The sequence below is a fragment of the Asparagus officinalis genome, chromosome 3 (assembly GCF_001876935.1).
Source record: "Asparagus officinalis chromosome 3, Aspof.V1, whole genome shotgun sequence".
NCBI lineage: Eukaryota > Viridiplantae > Streptophyta > Magnoliopsida > Asparagales > Asparagaceae > Asparagus > Asparagus officinalis.
In genome coordinates, this window is record NC_033796.1 from 8008547 (window position 1) to 8028079 (window position 19533).

A 19533-nucleotide genomic window follows, 5' to 3' on the forward strand; every position below is an offset into this window, starting at 1 on the left:
CTACAGCTTTGAATCCCAGTGGTTGTGTCATGTAGATCTTCTCATCTAAATCACCGTGTAGAAAGGATGTCTTCACATCCATCTGGACCAAATCCAAATCTAACTGTGCCACCAACGCCAATACAATCCATATTGATGAATGCTTCACAACGGGTGAAAATACCTCGTTGTAATCAATGCCCTCAAGCTGTGCATATCCCTTGGAAACCAATCTGGCTTTGAACCGAATGTCCCCAATAGACGATCCCTCTTTCTTCACATATACCCACTTGCAACCAATAGCTTTCTTACCCTTAAGTAGATGTGCAAGTGTCCAAGTGTCGTTCTTCTGAAGAGATCGTATCTCTTCCTCCATAGCTTCCCTCCACCTGATCGAATCGGGGCTAGACTCTACCTCCCTGAATGTGGCTGGAACCATATAATCAACGACCTCCACTGATAATGCATATGCGACCATGATATTATTATACCTAGCTGACCGACGAATCTCTCTCCTCGGTCTATCTGCTGCAATGGACCTCTGAACATGACCATGTTCCTGAGTCCCATAATCCAATGTATCCTCTATCTGCCTGGCTATCATCTTATCTCCTCCCAGTGTCACCTCTGTAGGAGCCTTAATGGATACAGTGCTCTCTAGAGTGAGTGGAGTCACATCATCCTCCACCTGCTGCAATATCTCTCATGTCTGGTCTCCCTCCACCTGCTGAGAGGCTTGAGGCCTCATCATGTACGCCTCGTCAAATATGACATCTCTGCTAATAACTATCTTCTTGTCCTGTGGATCCTATAATTTGAAGCTTTTGACTCTATATCTAAATCCCACAAAGACTGATTTCCTCGCTCTCGGATTTAATTTATCATCACTGACATGATAATAAGCTGGACACCCGAATATCCGAAGCGACTCATAGTCACTAGCCACCGAACCAAACCAACGCTCCAAAGGAGTCTTCCCGTCTATCGCAGTGCACGGCAACATGTTCACGAGATGGCTCGCATAAACTAACGCCTCGGCCCAAAAGGATCTAGGCAATCCACTCTGTATCATCATACACCATACCTTCTCCAACAAGGTATTGTTCAATCTCTCAGCCACCCCATTCTGTTATGGTGTCTCTCGAACTGTGAAATATCTTCTAATACCGTGATCCCGACAAAACTGTAGAAACGGATCATTCTTATACTCTCCACCGTTATCTGAACGTAGAGTCTTCACCTTTCTACCTGTCTGCAGCTCCACTTTCTTCTTCCACTCCACAAAAATTTTCAGGACCTGATGTTTATGCTTCCTAAGGTATACCCAGTTCCTCCTGGAATAGTCATCAATAAAAGTGATAAAATAGTTAGCCCCACCAAGAGATGTGTTCTTGGAAGAACCCCAAACATCTGTGTGAATGTAATCCAATGTACCTCGGGTATTGTGAACAGCGGTGCCAAACTTCACTCTAGTCTTCTTTCCAAGTACACAGTGCTCACACAGCTCCATCTTGCAGGTCTTAGTACCTTTTAATAGCCCATGTTTTGCCAATGACTGTAGGGACTTATTACATGTGTGTCCAAGTCTCATGTGCCATAAGGTGGTAGTGTCATCCTCTATAGTGATAGAAGCTGCCAGACCCCCTGTAACTGTCTTGCCCTTCAAGTAGTATAGGTTATTTTTCCTGACACCTTGCATCACCACCATAGAACCCTTCGTGACCTTCACTGTAGCATCCTCTAAGATCACTCGATATCCAGCTGCCTCCAAAGTCCCAAGAGAAATGATGTTCTTCGTCAACTGCGGTATGAACCTTACTTCCTTCAACTCCCTCACTACACCATCATGCATCCTAATCTAGACTGAACCAATACCACCAATAGGACATACATGGTCATTACCCATAAGCACGACATCCCCTCTTTCCAGCTCCTCAAAGCTAGAGAACCACTCCTTCTTAGGGCAGATGTGATATGTAGCTCCCGAATCCATCATCCACTCCGTGGAATCCGCATAGCAAACCAACGGTAATGCAGGGCATGAATAGCCTGAAGAATCTGAATCTGAATGCTCATCAATAGCTTTTGCAACATTCACTTCTGAAGCTTGTGCAGTTTTCCCCTTATTCTTCCCAGCTTTTACTTTCCACTTTGGACAATCAATCTTCCAATGTCCTTCTTCTTTATAATACCGATATTGATTTCTACCAACACTCTTATAGGCACTCCTATTCCTTGACTTTGAGCGGTTGAACTGGTGACGGTTTGGATCTCGGCCTCGAACTGCTAATGCATCTCCCGATGCCTTCTCAGAGGGTTTACCATCACTCTTCCTCAACTCATAGTTCACCAAAGCTGAGGTCACCTCCTTGTAGCTGACTGTAATTCTTCCATTGACCAGTGAGAACGAACGTACCATAATCATCTTCGGGCAACGAACACTGAAGTAGCATCGCCTTGTCTTCATCCTCAACTATAATGTCCACATTGGTCATATCTGAAAGTAGTTTAGTAAAGTTGTTGACATGCTCCCTGATGGAAACTCCCCTCTTCATTTTGAACTGGTAAAATCTCTTCTTCAAGTGAATCTGCTTCTCAATGCTCTTCGTAAGATATTTCTCATTGAGTGTTTCCCACATCTTCTTCGCCGACGTCTCGTTCATTCTCATTGAGTGTTTCCCACATCTTCTTCGCCGACGTCTCGTTCATAACATCATAAATAAGATCCGGCATCAAGCATGACCTAATAACACTTCGCCGACGTCTCGTTCATAACATCATAAATAAGATCCGGCATCAAGCATGACCTAATAACACCACAACCTCTACTGTTCATCTTCCTCCAAACCTTATCCTCCATATCTGCAGGTTTCTCTTTTAACTCAAGAGTCTCCTCTAAATTTTGTGCATCCAAGGCATCCATCACCTGACACCTCCACAATCCGAAATTGATCTTGTCATTGAACTTCAAAACATCAATATTCGTATTATTGATGCTCAGACTCTGTATCGCCTTTGTAAGAGATGAACCTGATGTGTTTGCTTCTCTCATATTGTCAATCTAGATCTGATACCAATTGTTGTGCGCGGCGGAAGCTTCTTGTGCAACACGAACAATAACTCGAGATAAACTACAACCAATAAGCAAAACACAACCACAGCAAGAACAAACGATTTACGTGGTTCGGCAAGTTACATACGTCCATGGGGCAAGGAGGAGGAGAGTTCTTACTATTAGAAATCAGAGAATACAAGTAGAGTTACAAATCTCACCGATCAAATCCTAAAACAAAGCTCTAGATCTCTCACAATTCTTCCATAATTAGATGCAATAATCCTCTCTCAAAGACTGCTCAAAATCATCCTTGCTTGACCCTAATTAATCAGGTTTAGTGTTATATATCAACTCAGAAACAAACCGGGTCAAAAACCAAAAGCCCAGCCCAATACAGTTTGCGGTCGACCGCGGCGGTTGACCTCGCAGGAGACTTAAATCGATTACAGTCATCCGCGGTCGACCGTGACGGTCGACCGCCATCAGCTCCGAATCCCACTGGCCTTCGTGCACGTTCGCGATCGACCGCGACGGTCGACCGCCAGTCTGCCTGGCTGATTCTTCTGCTGTTTCCTGCATTTCTTCAGTTATTAGGATTCCTAATCTATTTTGGTAATATGATGTTATTAGGATTTCTAATCTATTTTGGTAATAGGTTATTAGGATTCCTAATTTGTTTTGTTTTTTGTTTTAGAATTCCTAGTATGTTTATGATTTTAGGATTTCTATATATATGGAACAATTGGAAGAGAGAATTGAGAAGAAAATTGGGGATATTTAGAGCAGAGAAAAGATGTATTTTCTGAGCTATTTGTTTAGGGTTTTGTTTGGAGAGATTAAGAGCTTGTTGGTGAGATTAGTTTGTTCTTTCAAGTAATTTGTAATCTCATCACACATCACTATTTTTTTAATCATAGATATCAATTATCTATTAGAAACTGCTGGTGTTAGACATTAGTTCAACTACTTAGAAGCCAAATTTATAAATGAATGCATATATACGTATCTTAAGGGAGTAATATGAAAGAACGTGAGGGACTCACTATGATTGGAGCTGAAATTGTAGGGTTTTAAGAAATTAGTCCCTTTAATCTTACATAATGCATATTAGTCCCAAATCTTAAAAATTGTCTATTAGTTTTTTGAATTCTATAGGATCTTACAAAATGGTCCTTCAAGTTAAATCGCATTAGATTTAAGGGGAATATTCCGTGAAACATAATGGTTAGAGGCAAAGTGATCATTCTACTCTTCTATTATGTCCTATTTTGCCATCTCTTAATGGGTTTAACCTTTTATCTGCATTAAAAAACCCAAATCAACTTGATAAAACAAGTTGATTTCTGCTGGTCATATTTGGCGTATCTTTATTTGGAGAAAAAGACTTATTACAACTTGTGAGTAAACTTCGAGGAAGTGCTGGTCATATTTGGCGTATCTTTATTTCCCATATCTGCTGGAATATTTGGATCAGTAGGAATAAAACTTTATTTGATAAAACAAGTTTCTCTTACAAGAAGATTGTTAATCAAGCAATTTACGGCTTGTATGATTGGTCAGGTAATGGAAGAGGTGCTGCGGCAAGGGAACTATCAGCCAGGCTACTTAAATTTCCCCTATCCAGAGCTAGTGTTTGAAGAAAGTAGTGAATTCGATGGATCTTGAGAGCTTGTAATTTCTGTATATACCTGTCAAGTAAACGTTATTTTTGGTTTTCATGTTGTTTTATAGAAAGTTTAATTTCTATTATGCATATGTATGGCTGGCTTTGGTTCTTTCTAAAATCTGTGTCAACGATGAATGACGGCAAGGCCCTCTCTTCATCTTCACGGATCTTGGAAAGAAGAAAGTTATACATCACTACTAGTAGAAATTCCACTTTCTAAATTACAACCTTTTAGACACTTCTTGTGTCTAAGCTTTTGTATTTAACAGTCTTTTGGACTTTTATTTTTAATGAACGGGGCTTTAGCCTCTGTTTTTCGATCAAAAAAAAATCAACTTGATTTTCTTTTTCTCCAATGTTTAAAAAAGAACCCTAAAGCAAAGTTCTGCTTCACAAGAACTTGAAACATTAGAGAGATGGGTGATTTGGTAATTATAGATATTGGTTTAGGACTTAACACAGCCATGATTAGATTTTTTTTAATCATGATAGTAAAGATAATGATGAATGGAATTCATATAATGCAAAATTATTCTTTGGATATGATTATTCTTTTTGGATAGGATTATTCTTTGTGTAGACAGCAAAGATAATGCTTTAACATTTGCAAAATTATTAGAAAATTTTTTTTGAATGAAAAATTCTTGATAAAAATTCAACCAAGCGAATTAATATAATGCAAACAAGGTAAAAACAAAATAGAAAATTACAGAAGAAATGGAAATGATGAAGGGGGAAAAAGAAGAAATATTGAAAAAAAATGTATAATGATAATAAAAACGGGTTTTTAAAGATTTTAAATTATTGATAGTTTTAATGAGAGTCGTTAGGTGAAATTTGAATTAGTTGTCTATGTGTGGACAGACAGATGTGCTTCCTCATTATACTTACGAGGTAAAATGAATGCTAGATACCTTCTCAAAATAAAGGAAGCTGAAGTTTCTGGTTTTGATGGAAAAATGGACTGAATTAATGCACGTAAATGTGGGGTTGAAATGGTAATGCTTCAATTTTTGTTAAACCCTTAATTAAATACCATTTCGAGCAAACCTTGGGCGCTTAAAGAATGGGAGGACATTGATCTCCACTATAAATAGGTTTTGGATTCATACATATTATTCGTACCAATGGGTTCTTACAATTTCCTGGGCTTTGTCTGTATATTGCTTCTCTCTCTTTTGCTTAGCGAAATTGTAAGTATCCTATCACAGAATGGTTTTTGAAGCTATATAAGACAAAACCTATAAAAGATTAAGGGTAATAGTACATATGTCACGTTTTATCTTTATAGATTATCTAGGCGTGTATCTTTTTTTCCCTCTTTCATATGCATATGTATATGACATTTGTCATAATTTTTTATGAACTAACAACTGCATTCTCCCATAATAAGTGGATATACTTTTTTGGAGCGTAAATTTATGGACCAATCACAAACATGTTTCATGCCTACTTCTATCTGGGATAAATAAAGAATTAGAAGAGAGAAAACACGTACCCATTCGTAATCGGTTTAATATTTTTAGAGATAAAAATCATAACTTAATATGCAACTAACACAACTCAATTAAAGAGAGAAACATACTACACTATATATCCTCATTTCTTGGAAAAATTCTTCGCATATATGTGAATTGATTTTCTTTTTTTCCATAAAAATTTAGTGAAGATGTCTGCACAAATTGTAGGCAATGCACATAATTGCTAGTATGCAACTATTTGTCTCATTTAATTGCACCAGATGACACTCATACGACATTCAGTTCAAGCTATAAACGTATAGTTCTTCAGGCATGAGTGGAAATTAAAAACTTTTTCCTCATGTGAGGTCGAAAATGAGCTTTAATAGAAACCTGCATATTTCATCCAACACAGATGATGAGACATACAAACTCACATTGTTCATTCTCATATATTTTCTTATTGTCTATAATTATATAGTTTTGCATTTCAATTCTCTGACCTGACTTTTATTTTTTATTTTTTGCTGCGTTGCATAGCTCATAATACTTTTATTTATGTAATTTGACCTACAGAATGGATCTAGCTCTAATTTAGATAGCAAAGAAGCTTTCGCAAATGGAACTCTAGACTTATCAACTGGAGAACAACATACAAGAAATCATAGTGGATCACAAAATATTGAAAGAATTGCATGGGATTCACTACACTCCGACTTCTCACCAAAGAAAGATGAGTCACGTCTTTTTCATGTAAGTAATTTTCCTTATTCTTTTCGTGGTTTAATTAATCGATGAAAAGGAAAAAAGCTCTCTTTGTTTGTGAAGTTGTGGTAGAGTCTGAGTTACAGAGTAAGAGATCGAATGTTTAGAAAACCTATTTCTTGCAACGATTATTGAATTTGAGGGGAAGACATCCCTCCAAGATTGTCAATGATTTTGACTATTCTTTTAACCAATACTCATTTGTAGTCATCACAAGACATGAGCAGCATTTTCGGGAAGGATGAGAAGTGCAAGTTGTACGTTTGAAATAAAAAAACTCAAAACATATACTATATTTTTGTTTATGAATGAAGGTTATTCAGAACCTCTTTAAAGTTTAATTGTTAAATTAAATATAATCTCATGTCATGGCGAAATCAAGAAGCAATACCTTAAGTGCATGTTACGCAAATATGCATGACTCAGAAAATAGGTGTTTCTATCCCTCTTCACATCCTCCCTTTATTTGGCATTTACAATTGCTTATGTAACAATATGAATCTCAAAAAGATTATAAATTAAAAGGGAAAAACACAATTCAATGGAACAAATACGCTGAAACGTAGAAATAATTGTAATCAAGCAGCCAGAAGTGAAGATTAACACCTATATCCTTTCTTTTCTTATCCATTTTCAACTCCAAATATTGTCTGGCTGTTGATGTAAGTAATCTTATACTAGATATAAGAAGGGACAGAGAATAAAGGAGGACAAATTTCTTTAAGGTGCATGTCCATTAAAATAGCGGTATTTATTTTTAAACGAGACAAGGTGATAAATTTTGAAAGAGTTATTATTTTCATGGAATGTTATGGAATTTAATAAGAAAGTAGATATGTCCCATTTAAGTCTATTAAAAAAATCTTACAAAGAATGGATAGGAGCTAGAACAAATCAGATCAAGTAGATTTTAGTAATGATTTGATAAGATTAGCAAATTCTCTAAATACGCTAAAACCGAGAAAAACACAATGCCAAAAAAATTCTTTTTTTTTTGTTTGCTTCAAATAATAGTTGAGATCATTAGTTTGTTGTCCTCATAGAAAGTTATGGTATTATTTCCTTCGTGTTAGATTCGTAGATGAATGTACCTTGTTGACTATCATTAGATCCTTTCTACATTCAGTATGCAGTGCTCAAAGATGAAGGCCAATTTTATGGCGCTCAAGGAACTCTAAATGTTTGGGGTTTGCCTTACGTTGGTGATAAGCAATCAAGCTCCATGCGAATATTGCTTGCCAGTGGACTAGATGGCCCTCTTAATACCCACAACGTTATAGGCGCCGGATGGCACGTAAGTATTATCGGCGCTTTGTTTTTAATAAGAAGTATTGGCTCTTTTTGGTTGTGTTGCAAAAATTCATAACATAGCTATACGTTAGCTTGTTTGTTTTTATGTGGATTAATCAGTTCAGGATGTGACATGCTCCATGTAACATAAACAACTAAACCATGTTTTATATATTTTCAAGTATAAAGTTGTGTGTAACTTTTTATATCGATCTTGTCATGTAAACCTTTTATATGTATCATGTTTTCTCCTTTTATATTTAGGGTTAGCATTAACATCTACCGTATGTCAAGGATATTTCCGTTAAAATGATTATGAAACTATGAAAGAGTACAAAGTAAGGTCGGTAATCATCAACATCTATCAAAAAAATTCTTCTTTTAAATGTACGAGAATTTCAGGTATTCCCAGAAATATACGGTGACAATGACACACATCTGATGGCATATTGGTCGGTAAGTCGTTTAATTTATCTACTAAATATGTGCAATACATTATCTAGTTAAATGGTTTCTAACGTGTCTTTTTTAACAGAGAGATGGATTTCAAAGTACTGGATGTTACAATCTTCTGTGCAAAGGATTTGTACCCTATTATCCAACAAAATACCAATTAGGAGGAAAAATTAGACCACTGTCCGTTTACGATGGAGATCAATATGATATTACTTTAAGAATATTCAAGGTAAAACCATCTGATCCTTATTTCTCAGTCTCTGGATCGACTTTATTAAGTAACAGAACCCCATGTTGGACCTTAAAACATCTTAATTTACTACTCAGACATACTATATATAGAGCAGGCTTAATACCTCGAAATTTCTCATAGAACAGACTTAATACCTTAAAACATCTTAATTCACTACAGTAACCCTCATTAACATATATATGCTGACTTGTTATCACATTATTTGATGTATGAAGGATGGTTTAACTGGAGATTGGGTGTTGCGCGGTGGTAAAGGTGGAGAGATACGGATAGGCCACTGGCCAAAATCTCTTTTTACTAGTTTAGCAGAATCCGCTTCTTTTGTTGAATTTGGTGGCTTGGTCTCCTACCACGCCGGCGACACGACTCCTCCGATGGGAAGTGGTCATTTTCCTTCGGATGGCAGGAAGAGAGCAGCGTACCTTCAAAATCTTTTCGAAATTTCAGAGGCTGGAGAATTTGAATTTCCAGTCCTAGAATTAGTCCAAGATAGGCCAAATTGTTACACTGCTACTTCGGATCCGCCATTCTTTGTTGGTGGTCCCGGTTACTGTAGTGATTAGAGAAGGTCTTCAGGCTGATGGTAATAAGTAAGTACGCGGTCGTTTATGAGTAATACTGGTGTTGAGGTGCGGTTGCCCTTTTGATTAATTTGTTGAGATTTACGTTTGAATATGTTGGTACGTTGAGTTTCTCGACGCTTTTCTTCCACAGTATGTATGCGTCTCTAGTTGCTGGGTGAACTCTGGACCACTGTTTCACTCTAGTTAATTTCTTGGTTGGTTCGGTGATGATATGCTTCGCGCAGCGAGTGGCAATCTAGCGTTAACTGCGGGATAGACCTCCTGTGTTTCTATTGCTACGGATAGACCCCCTTGTACCATTATATATCCAATTCGGGTGAATTGTTTTATGACTCTTCTCCTCTCAGAAGGTCTATTTGTCATGTCCATTGCAGAGATCAAGCTCCCTTCAAAGCCCGCGAAAGCCATGAGAATCGGGGGAGTTGCGGCCGGTTTGGTTTTGGTGGTCGTGATTCTCCTTGCTACCTCCGTCTACATATGTGTGTATAATCAGAGAAGGTGGGTTAGAGGAGGAGGATCTAGAGGAGGAAGACATGTACTCCTCATATTTTTTATGGTCGAACTCGTACTCGACCTCCGTATCAATCAGGATCAAGATCCTTGATTGCGACACCATAGCCTCTGCAGATAAGCTGTCGGCTCCCACTGTGGTCGCCAGCGTGTTTGCGTCGGAAATTGATTTCTTCATTGTTATTGAATCTGTTACAATCGTTTATCGATTACAAATTCAATAAAAGAGAAAAGTCCGATCTTTTTATAAGATCTTCCTACACAATGAAAAAAATAAACAAATATTGTAGACAAAAAACAGCTTTGCTTGGAGAACTAAGTAGAAAGAAGAAGAATTAAAATAGGAGGAAAGAGAAGTAAACACACGAGTACACTGTATGGCTTTTAGTGAAACTGGAATGAACTACTTCTTATTTGAGGGCTTAGGGTCCCTTTTATACAAATCAAAGTGCAACGGTTTCCTTGCTAATCTCTTGGCTACGTTGCTTCCTAAAGAATAGCTCAGCTAGAGAATAGGTCATCCTAGGGAATAGGTCAAACTAGTGACCAGATCAAATGCAGAAGAAAATACAAAAAAAATAACGTTTAACAAGATTAATCTAACAATCACTCCCTAATCTTGTTGCATTTTCTTGACTTCAATCAATCCAATCTTCTTGCGCATCTCCAGGAACTTGATGCGCCCGAGAGGTTTCGTTAGAATGTCGGCAAGTTGATCATCCGAGTTGATGTACTCAACCGCAATCTTACCTCCTTCAACGCACTCCCTAATGAAGTGATAGCGGGTATCGATGTGCTTACTTCGGTCATGGAAAACAGGGTTCTTGCATAAGGATATAGCTGACTTGTTGTCCACTTTGAGTGTGACGCTGGTTGGCTCCTTCCTCATCAACTCACCGAGAAGACGTCCTAGCCAAATTCCTTGGCATGCCGCAGTTGTAGCAGCAATGTACTCCGCCTCGCAGGACAATAGCGCCACCACCTTCTGCTTCTGAGATTGCCAGCTGATAAGGCTCCTCCCGAGCAGATACAACACACCTGTTGTGCTCTTGCGGTCATTGACATCACCTGCCATGTCGCTGTCGCTATACCCGATCAAGTGTGGTCCTTCTTCTTTCCTCCTCCCATAGTAGCAGCCCATATTTCGAGTACCACAGATGTACCGCAAAATGTGTTTCACGGCCCCTAGGTGCTCAGTAGTTGGAGCCTCCATGAAACGACTCATATACCCCACCGAGTAGGCAATGTCTGGCCGTGTATGCACCAGATATCTCAAGCTTCCCACGACACTTCTATAGAACGTGGCATCTGTTGGAGGACTGGTGCTCACCTTGCTTAACTTGAGTCTTGCTTCCATGGGAACTTGGCACGGATTGTAGCCAACCATGCCACACTTCTCCAAGATCTTCAGTGCATAGGCCGACTGGTTCAAGGTGACACCGTCGCCGGTCTGTTGCACCTCTATGCCCAGGTAGTAGCTCAACAAACCCAGGTCGCTCATGCTGAACAATTTCTTCATCTCCTCCTTGAACTTGCTGATTTCTTGCGGATGTGATCCTGTGATAATAAGATCATCGACGTACACACCCACAAGTAAACTAGATGAGCCAATACCTCTTTTGTACACAGCATGCTCCGATGGACACCTCTCAAACCCGATTGACATGAGACTTCTATCAAGCTTCGAGTTCCATGCTCTAGGCGCTTGACGCAGGCCATAGAGCGCTTTCCTGAGTTTCAACACCTTTTGCTCATTGTTCTCGTCTACGAAACCGGGTGGCTGGGCTACATGGACCTCCTCTTCAAGAACACCATTGAGAAATGCCGATTTGACATCCATGTGATGCAATTCCCAACCTTCATGAGCTGCCAATGCTATGAGCAGTCGCACCGTTTCAAGACGAGCAACCGGAGAGAATACTTCCTCAAAATCCACGCCCTGCCGTTGTACATATCCTTTTGCGACGAGCCGTGCCTTGTGCTTCACCACAGCACCGTGCGAGTCCTTCTTGATTTTGTAAACCCATTTTAAAGCTATGGGTTGACACCCGCTTGGCAGATTGGTGAGATGCCAAGTCTCATTTTCCTCGATGGATTTCATCTCCTCTTGCATTGCGTCACGCCAGCACTTGTGCTTCTTGGCTTCTGCAAAACTCCCAGGTTCTTCGGCCACCATAAGGCACAGTTCGTCGTACTCGTGCTCAACCTCGGATGTGTTCTGGTAGATGTTCGTCAACGTGCGGTGCCGCGGCACTACACCGTCCGAGGTAGGCGAAACATTGCTTGGTGGAGTTGCAAATTCAACGCCACCGGGTGCAACTGGTGTCGCCATCGGTGTGAGCATGCTAGGAGAAGACATCGGCGTCAGCGGTTCATTGTCAGACACGCGACTCGGCGTAGTAGGTACTGGCGCTTCGCCACTCCTATTAGTCAGCATGTCATCACGACCCTCACATGCGACAGAATGGGAAGTGTACTCCATGGTGAATATCTCACTAGGAGCAATCAGTTTCTCGTCACCCCCTGACTTACTCCACTCCCATTTTGCCTCCTCGTCGAACACGACGTCACGGCTCACATTTACCCTTCTGCCGACCGGATCGTACATCCGATACGCCTTGGATCCAGGCTCGTAGCCAATGAGCACCATGGGCGAGCTCCTGTCATCCAGCTTCTTCACATTTTGCTTCACCACCTTCACGTGTCCAATGCATCCAAATGTATGGAAGTAGTGTACATTCGGACGTCTCCCGTACCAAGCCTCGTAGGGGGTCTTGTCGTTGACGCTGCGGGTTGGTGCACGGTTGAGGATATATACCGCCATCGTGACAGCCTCACCCCAAAACCTTCCTGGCATCCCCTTGGACTTAAGCAGACTCCTGGCCATTGCGACTACTGTTTGGTTTCGACGCTCAACGACGCCGTTCTGCTGTGGCGAGTATGGTGCTGTGAGGAAGTGCTTGAGGCCGCGGTCCGCACAGTACTCGCCGAACTCCGTAGACGTGAACTCACCGCCACGATCGGTGCGAAGAGCCCTCAGCTTGCGGCCAGCTTCAAGCTCAACTCCCGCCTGGAACTGTTTAATGGCCGCCAATGCCTTGTTTTTGGACTCTAGCAGTGTCAGCCACATGTATCGACTGAGATCATCCACCAAGAGCAGGAAATACTTCTTGCCTCCTGGTGTAGCCGGTGTGATGGGCCCGCACAAGTCGCAATGTACCAGGTCCAGTACGTTCTCCGCGCGAGAGTTCGCCTCCTGCGGGAATGGAGCTCGCTTTTGTTTGCCCACAAGGCAACCGTCACATATTTGATCCACCTAATCAATCTGTGGCAGCCCACGAACCATGCCATGTTGCGCTAGTTTTCGGAGAGCCTGAAAATTCAGATGTCCGTAGCGCGCGTGCCATCGCCACGCATCTTCATTGCACCTAGTTGCCAAACACACAGGTTGTACCAAATCAAGATTAAGCACATACAAGCGGTTCCTTGTCCTTTTTACCTTAGCAAGCAGATGTCGTTGCCGGTCGCGAATCCATAGCGCACCGTCTTCGATAAGTATCTGGCAGCCGTGTTCGTCGAGTTGTCCGAGGCTCACTATGTTGCTGCGGAGCTTTGGAATGTAGTAGACGTCTGTTAGTACGCGGTGCTCACCGTTGTGACATGTGAACAACACCGTTCCGCGCCCACAAATACCAACGACGGAACCGTCTCCAAACTTCACCGAGCCCTTTATGTTGGAGTCCAACTCGGTAAAGCTTTCCTTGCACCCGAACATGTGGTTGCTTGCCCCGGTGTCTAGGTACCAAACGTCGTCGTGGTACTCTTCTGCCCGGCCAAGGTACACTTGCGCGTGAACCTCGTTGAGCATGATGTCGCTGGTCGGGACATCCACGGCCTCTGTGAGCGTGCAAACCTTTGCCATTAGCAGCGTGGGCTCGTCATCCTGAGCCTGTGTAAGATTCACCTGATCCTGGCGTTCTCGCCGCGGTTTGCGGCAATCTCTTGAGTAGTGTCCGAGGATGCCGCAATTGAAGCACTTGACCTTCGTCTTGTCAAACTTCTTCTTCTCCTCAATGTGCTCTACTCCACGGTACTCCTCTCCACGCCCAGTGCCGCGACCACGGCCGCGCCCGCGCCCACGCCAAGCTCTTTTGCCGCGCCAGTTGGACATGTTTGATGATGACTCCTCACCGGAGTCTTTCAAACGAGCCTTCCACTCGACCTTCGTGAGTAGAAAATGTTCATCTTCCTCGCCACTAGCACCTCGAATCCTCTCCTCGAAGGTCTTGAGGCGACCAATCGCCTCCTCCAATGCCATCGTTGTCAAGTCAGAAAACTACTCGATTGACGTTACAACGAGGAGGTACTTGTTGGGGACGGCACGCAGAAACTTCTTGACGATGGTGCTTTCTTCGATCTTGCTGCCGAGCCCGACGGACTTGCTGACAATGGATGTCAACCTATCAGCGAAGTCATCAATTGTCTCCGCTTCTTTCATGCGGAGGGTCTCAAACTCACTCTTTAGAGTTTGAAGCTTTGCCTGCTTCACTCGATCAGCACCGACGTACTTCGTCTTGAGCGTCTCGCAAGCCTCCTTCGCAGTCTCCTTCTCCGCTATGAGAAAAAGGTTCTCCTCGGGAATAGCTTCATAGATGGCGGCGAGCGCCATCTTGTCCTTCCTTGTCTCCACGTCGATTCCGGGCTGGATGGCGTCCCACACACCTTGTGCTTGCAGGTACACGCGCATCTTTATCGTCCACACCGCGTAATTTGTCTTGGACAACATCGGATAGTGGAGAGAGACACCGGTGTTCTCCCTCATCAGCCTTGTCGAGGTAGCCGCGTCATCACCGCTTGAGGTACTGCTCTTCGGCATAATCTTTGGCATACAACAGGCTCTGATACCAAATGTAGACAAAAAACAGCTTTGATTGGAGAACTAAGTAGAAAGAAGAAGAATTAAAATAGGAGGAAAGAGAAGTAAACACACGAGTACACTGTATGGCTTTTAGTGAAACTAGAATGAACTACTTCTTATTTGAGGGCTTAGGGTCCCTTTTATACAAATCAAAGTGCAACGGTTTCCTTGCTAATCTCTTGGCTACGTTGCTTCCTAAAGAATAGCTCAGCTAGAGAATAGGTCATCCTAGCTAATCTCTTGGCTACGTTGCTTCCTAAAGAATAGCTCAGCTAGAGAATAGGTCATCCTAGGGAATAGGCCAAACTAGTGACCAGATCAAATGCAGAAGAAAATACAAAAAAAATAACGTTTAACAAGATTAATCTAACAAATACAATCTTCTTAAAACACACGCGACGAACATTTATCACTCGTTGTTTCGTGTGGGATCTTTGCCTGTGCCGGCACTACAACAGACAAGTCTTTTAGCGACCAACTTTTTTGCGAGAAATTTATTTTTCTCAACAAATATCACTTTCGACAAGGAAAATATTGTTTCCTCGGTAAATATCAGTATGTATTCTACGAGGAATATATTTTCCTCACAATAGACCACATTCTACGATGAAAATTTTAGTTCCTCACTAAAGATGATCATGATTTGGTCTCGTAACTAGTTATTTTATTGGCGAGGAAATATGAAATTTTGGTGATGAACTTTTTCATCGTGAAATGCACATTTAACGAGGAAATAATCATTTCATTGTTGTTCTTTTGGCGGAAAATAGAGGAAAACCCGCTAAATGTAACAGCGACAAAGTATGATTTCCTCGCTGAAGATCCACAATCTGCGAGGAACCGTTTTCTCATCAAAAGAATCAATTAGAGAGAAAATAATAGTTTCCTCATTATTAGTTTGGCGGGAAAAAACAAAACCCACCAATTTCAATGGTGACAAATTTAAGGCTTCATCGCTAAAAGTTTTTGTTTTTACGAGGAACCGTTTCCTTGTTAAAAAGAACCTATTAGAGAGGAAATTATAGTTTCCTCACTATTAATTTGGCGGAAAAATTTGCAACACCCACCAAATTCACTGATGACAAATTAAATATTTCCTCGCTAAAATTTTTGTTTTACGAGGAACTGTTTCCTCGTTAAAAAAAACCAATTAGCGAGGAAATAATAATTTACTCATTATTAGTTTGGCAGAAAAATATGCAAACCCCGTTAATTTCAATAGCAACAAATTAAAGGCTTCCTCGCTAAAAGTTTTTGTTTTACGAGGAACCATTTTGTCGTAAAAAAGAACCTATTAGTGAGGAAATTATAGTTTCCTCATTATTAATTTGGTGAAAAAATGTGCAACACCCGCCAAATTCATTGACGACAAATTGATGGTTTCCTCACTAATATTTTTTGTTTTATGAGGAACCATTTCCTCATTAAAAGAATCAATTAGCAAGGAAATAATAGTTTCCTCATTATTAGTTGGACGAAAAATGTGCAAAACCTGCCAAATTCAATGGCGACAAATTTAAGGCTTCCTCGCTAAAAGATTTTGTTTTGTGAGAAATCATTTTCTTGTTAAAAAACCAATCAGTGAGGAAATAATAATATCCTCATTATTCGTTGGCAAAAATTTTGGTGGGAATTTGAGAAAAAAGTAGGTGGGTACTCAAAGAAAAGAGCGAGCCTCTAATATCAATGGCCTAACAAATGTCCATATACAAGTCAACAATCGTGGGCCAACTTAGATTTTTTTTTATAGGTTTTTGCACAATTCACATGAAGATTAACAACCAATTAATATTTATTCAGATTCAAAGAGATCCCAATTATAAAGGATTGCTCACAAATCTGATAAGATTTTCCCCTATTTATTTTTACCCCCCAAAAAAGAGGGAAGACTTAAAGCCCCGTTCTCTCTATTTCTCTCTCTCTCACACACACATCAAAACCCCCAAACCCGACGCGTCGACGATCCTTCCCTTTCTCCCCCCCAAATCAGACCTCGCTGCCGCTGCCGGAGGTCGCCGCCTCCGTCGAAGGTCACCGTCGCCGTCAGGGCTCGTCAATCTTGCAATTTGTCGTTGGATCACCCTCAAAAAACCCTAATTGTTCCTCCCCAAATCGGACCCCGCCGGTCTCGTTTCAAAAATCCTAATACCCTCATCAAAGGAATGTGCTTCCCCTTCAACCTTACCAAGCTTTGCCCTCAACTCTAGGTCCATCGTTTTCCCTAGAACTTCTGCGTTTAAAACCCAGGTAATTATACTTTAATATTTTCTCTAAGAAACAGTAGTCTATCATTTGAGAAAACTAGTAGAAAATCCTACATTCTATACGGAATATCCTAGACGAAAATTTTTCTATCTAGTTTGCTATTAAACTAGACAGAAATTTTCGTCTAGGAAAAAATATCCTAGACGGAAATTTTTGTTACAATAGCATCTTAGACGGTTTTAGTGTTTTTATTTTTTATTTTTAAATGGGGCTAACACCCTAGACGGAAATTTCCATCAAGAATGTATCTTAGACGGAAATTTTCATCTAGTATGGTGGGTCCCATAAGAGGGTGCGTTCCCCTTAAAAATTTCATTCACGAATTTCATTTCCCCGCCTAAATTCTCAATCTCCGGCTCAAACCCCATATAATTTCATTCCCAAATACTAATGATGATTTCCCTCTTCCTTCTATCTCAATCTCTAGCCACTTAAAAAGAGCAAAAAAGAAAGGAAAAGGAAAAAACCCTGATCGACCTTTTGATTCTCCTCCAATGAGATCACAATGGAGAAGATGAAGAAAACGATCGAGGGCGGTGGCAGCGAGCTCTTTATCTGCTTCACCTCCCGCCCCTCCTCCTCCTCCTCCTCCTCCGCCCCCTCTTCGTCCTCTCCTGCGATCATGTATGGCGTCGACGGGTCCCACCTTCGCCTCCAGCAGCCGGCGGTCGCCGATAGCCCTCAGAACCTCCGCCCCGTCCACAACCGCCTCTTCCCGATGCCCACCGCCGCCGAGGCCCACCTCTACACGCGCTTTCAGGCTCGATCCATGTTGCCTGATCTCGACAAGCCTAAGGAGCCACAGGTAACTGATCTCTCATCTCCAATCTCGATTCGGATTGTAGCATGATTAGGATTTAGTAGAAATTGCTTTACAGTGGATACATTCAAACCGCTAAAAAAATCCAAGAAACATTACCATTGATGGTCTTCAAAATGTATGCAAGTTTCTAGAACAGTGGATACATTCAAACCTGCAGTGGCAACTTCGAGGATGCATGTATCAATGTAGTGCACGCATTGCGCGTATTTTGCAGCACATAGCGAAGTGCGACAAAAATGACTGTCGTTGCATTACAGTGAAGAAATGGATGGGTCATTTCGCATCATGTTGCAGAAATTGCTTTGTTTGTGGTCCAATTTATGAGGCAGTTTTCAAGCCAAATTTTTATAAAAGGAAATCGCCAGTTCTTTTTGATACTAAGACTGATGTTATGCGTCCTACTAAATTTCCAAGAGTTGATGATGGTGGACAATTAGTAGAAGTGGTTAGAAGATATGTACATCAATTTTAGGATACTAATGAACAATCAACAGTTAATAATAACCAGCGATGAGGAAATTTGTATTCCGATACTGAAGTTCCATTGGATCCTCAGAAGTCACGTTTTGCTCCCTTTTCAAGCCAACTCACTTCGGAGCAGGTTACAGAAATGAACTGGATGCAGACTCAGGGTATTAATCAGGTTAGTTGATGATTCGCGTGAATTCTGAATTAATGAAAATTTCTTTTTGAGAATTTTGAAATTCTAACTATGTTTTGTTGATTTCTGTGCAGATGGAAGTATATAGAGTTGATGCAGTAGATGGCTCAAATCCTTTTTATAATAGCCATGATACCGTGATGCAGTAGATGGCTCAAATCCTTTTTATAATAGCCATGATACCGATAATTACAGCCAACATGACCAAGTTCAGTTATGAATACTTCAGTATTTGACCAAAGTGCACAGGTTAGTTCATGAATTCTTTTTGATTGAGAATGCCCAAGCTAAATATGGATTTGTTTAGAAGTTGTAATTTTACATTAACATTGTAATTCAGATAGTATCATAAACTCATAATTAAAGGTCAGATTTTTTGCAAAACATGTATGCATTAATTAAAATTTCTTTGGAGACATCTAAAGTTCTGACTATATTTAGTTAACTATTTCTCTGCAGAAGGAAACAAATACAGCTATGTATGCGGATTTTTCTACAGATACGATTCCCTTCCCTAGTGAAAATTCAGTAGAGCTTTCGAATCCTTCTCACGAAAATCATGATACCCATGATTATTACCTGCAATTGAGCCTGCTGATGTGGATGAGCAGACCTATGAATACTTGCTAGAGGAAATCAGAATATAGGAGACTTTAAAGTCATCCTTAGTATCAAACTCAGCCTCTGCTTTTTGATCAAATTGAACACGGGTCTTTTCTTCAAAGAAATTTTCCTTCATTGCCGCATCAGAAGGATTAATATCTTCAATCATTGAGCCTGCCAGTTCTTGGTTATCACTACCATTTTGTACATGATCATCAGATAGTAAGTTGATTTCCATCCCAGTT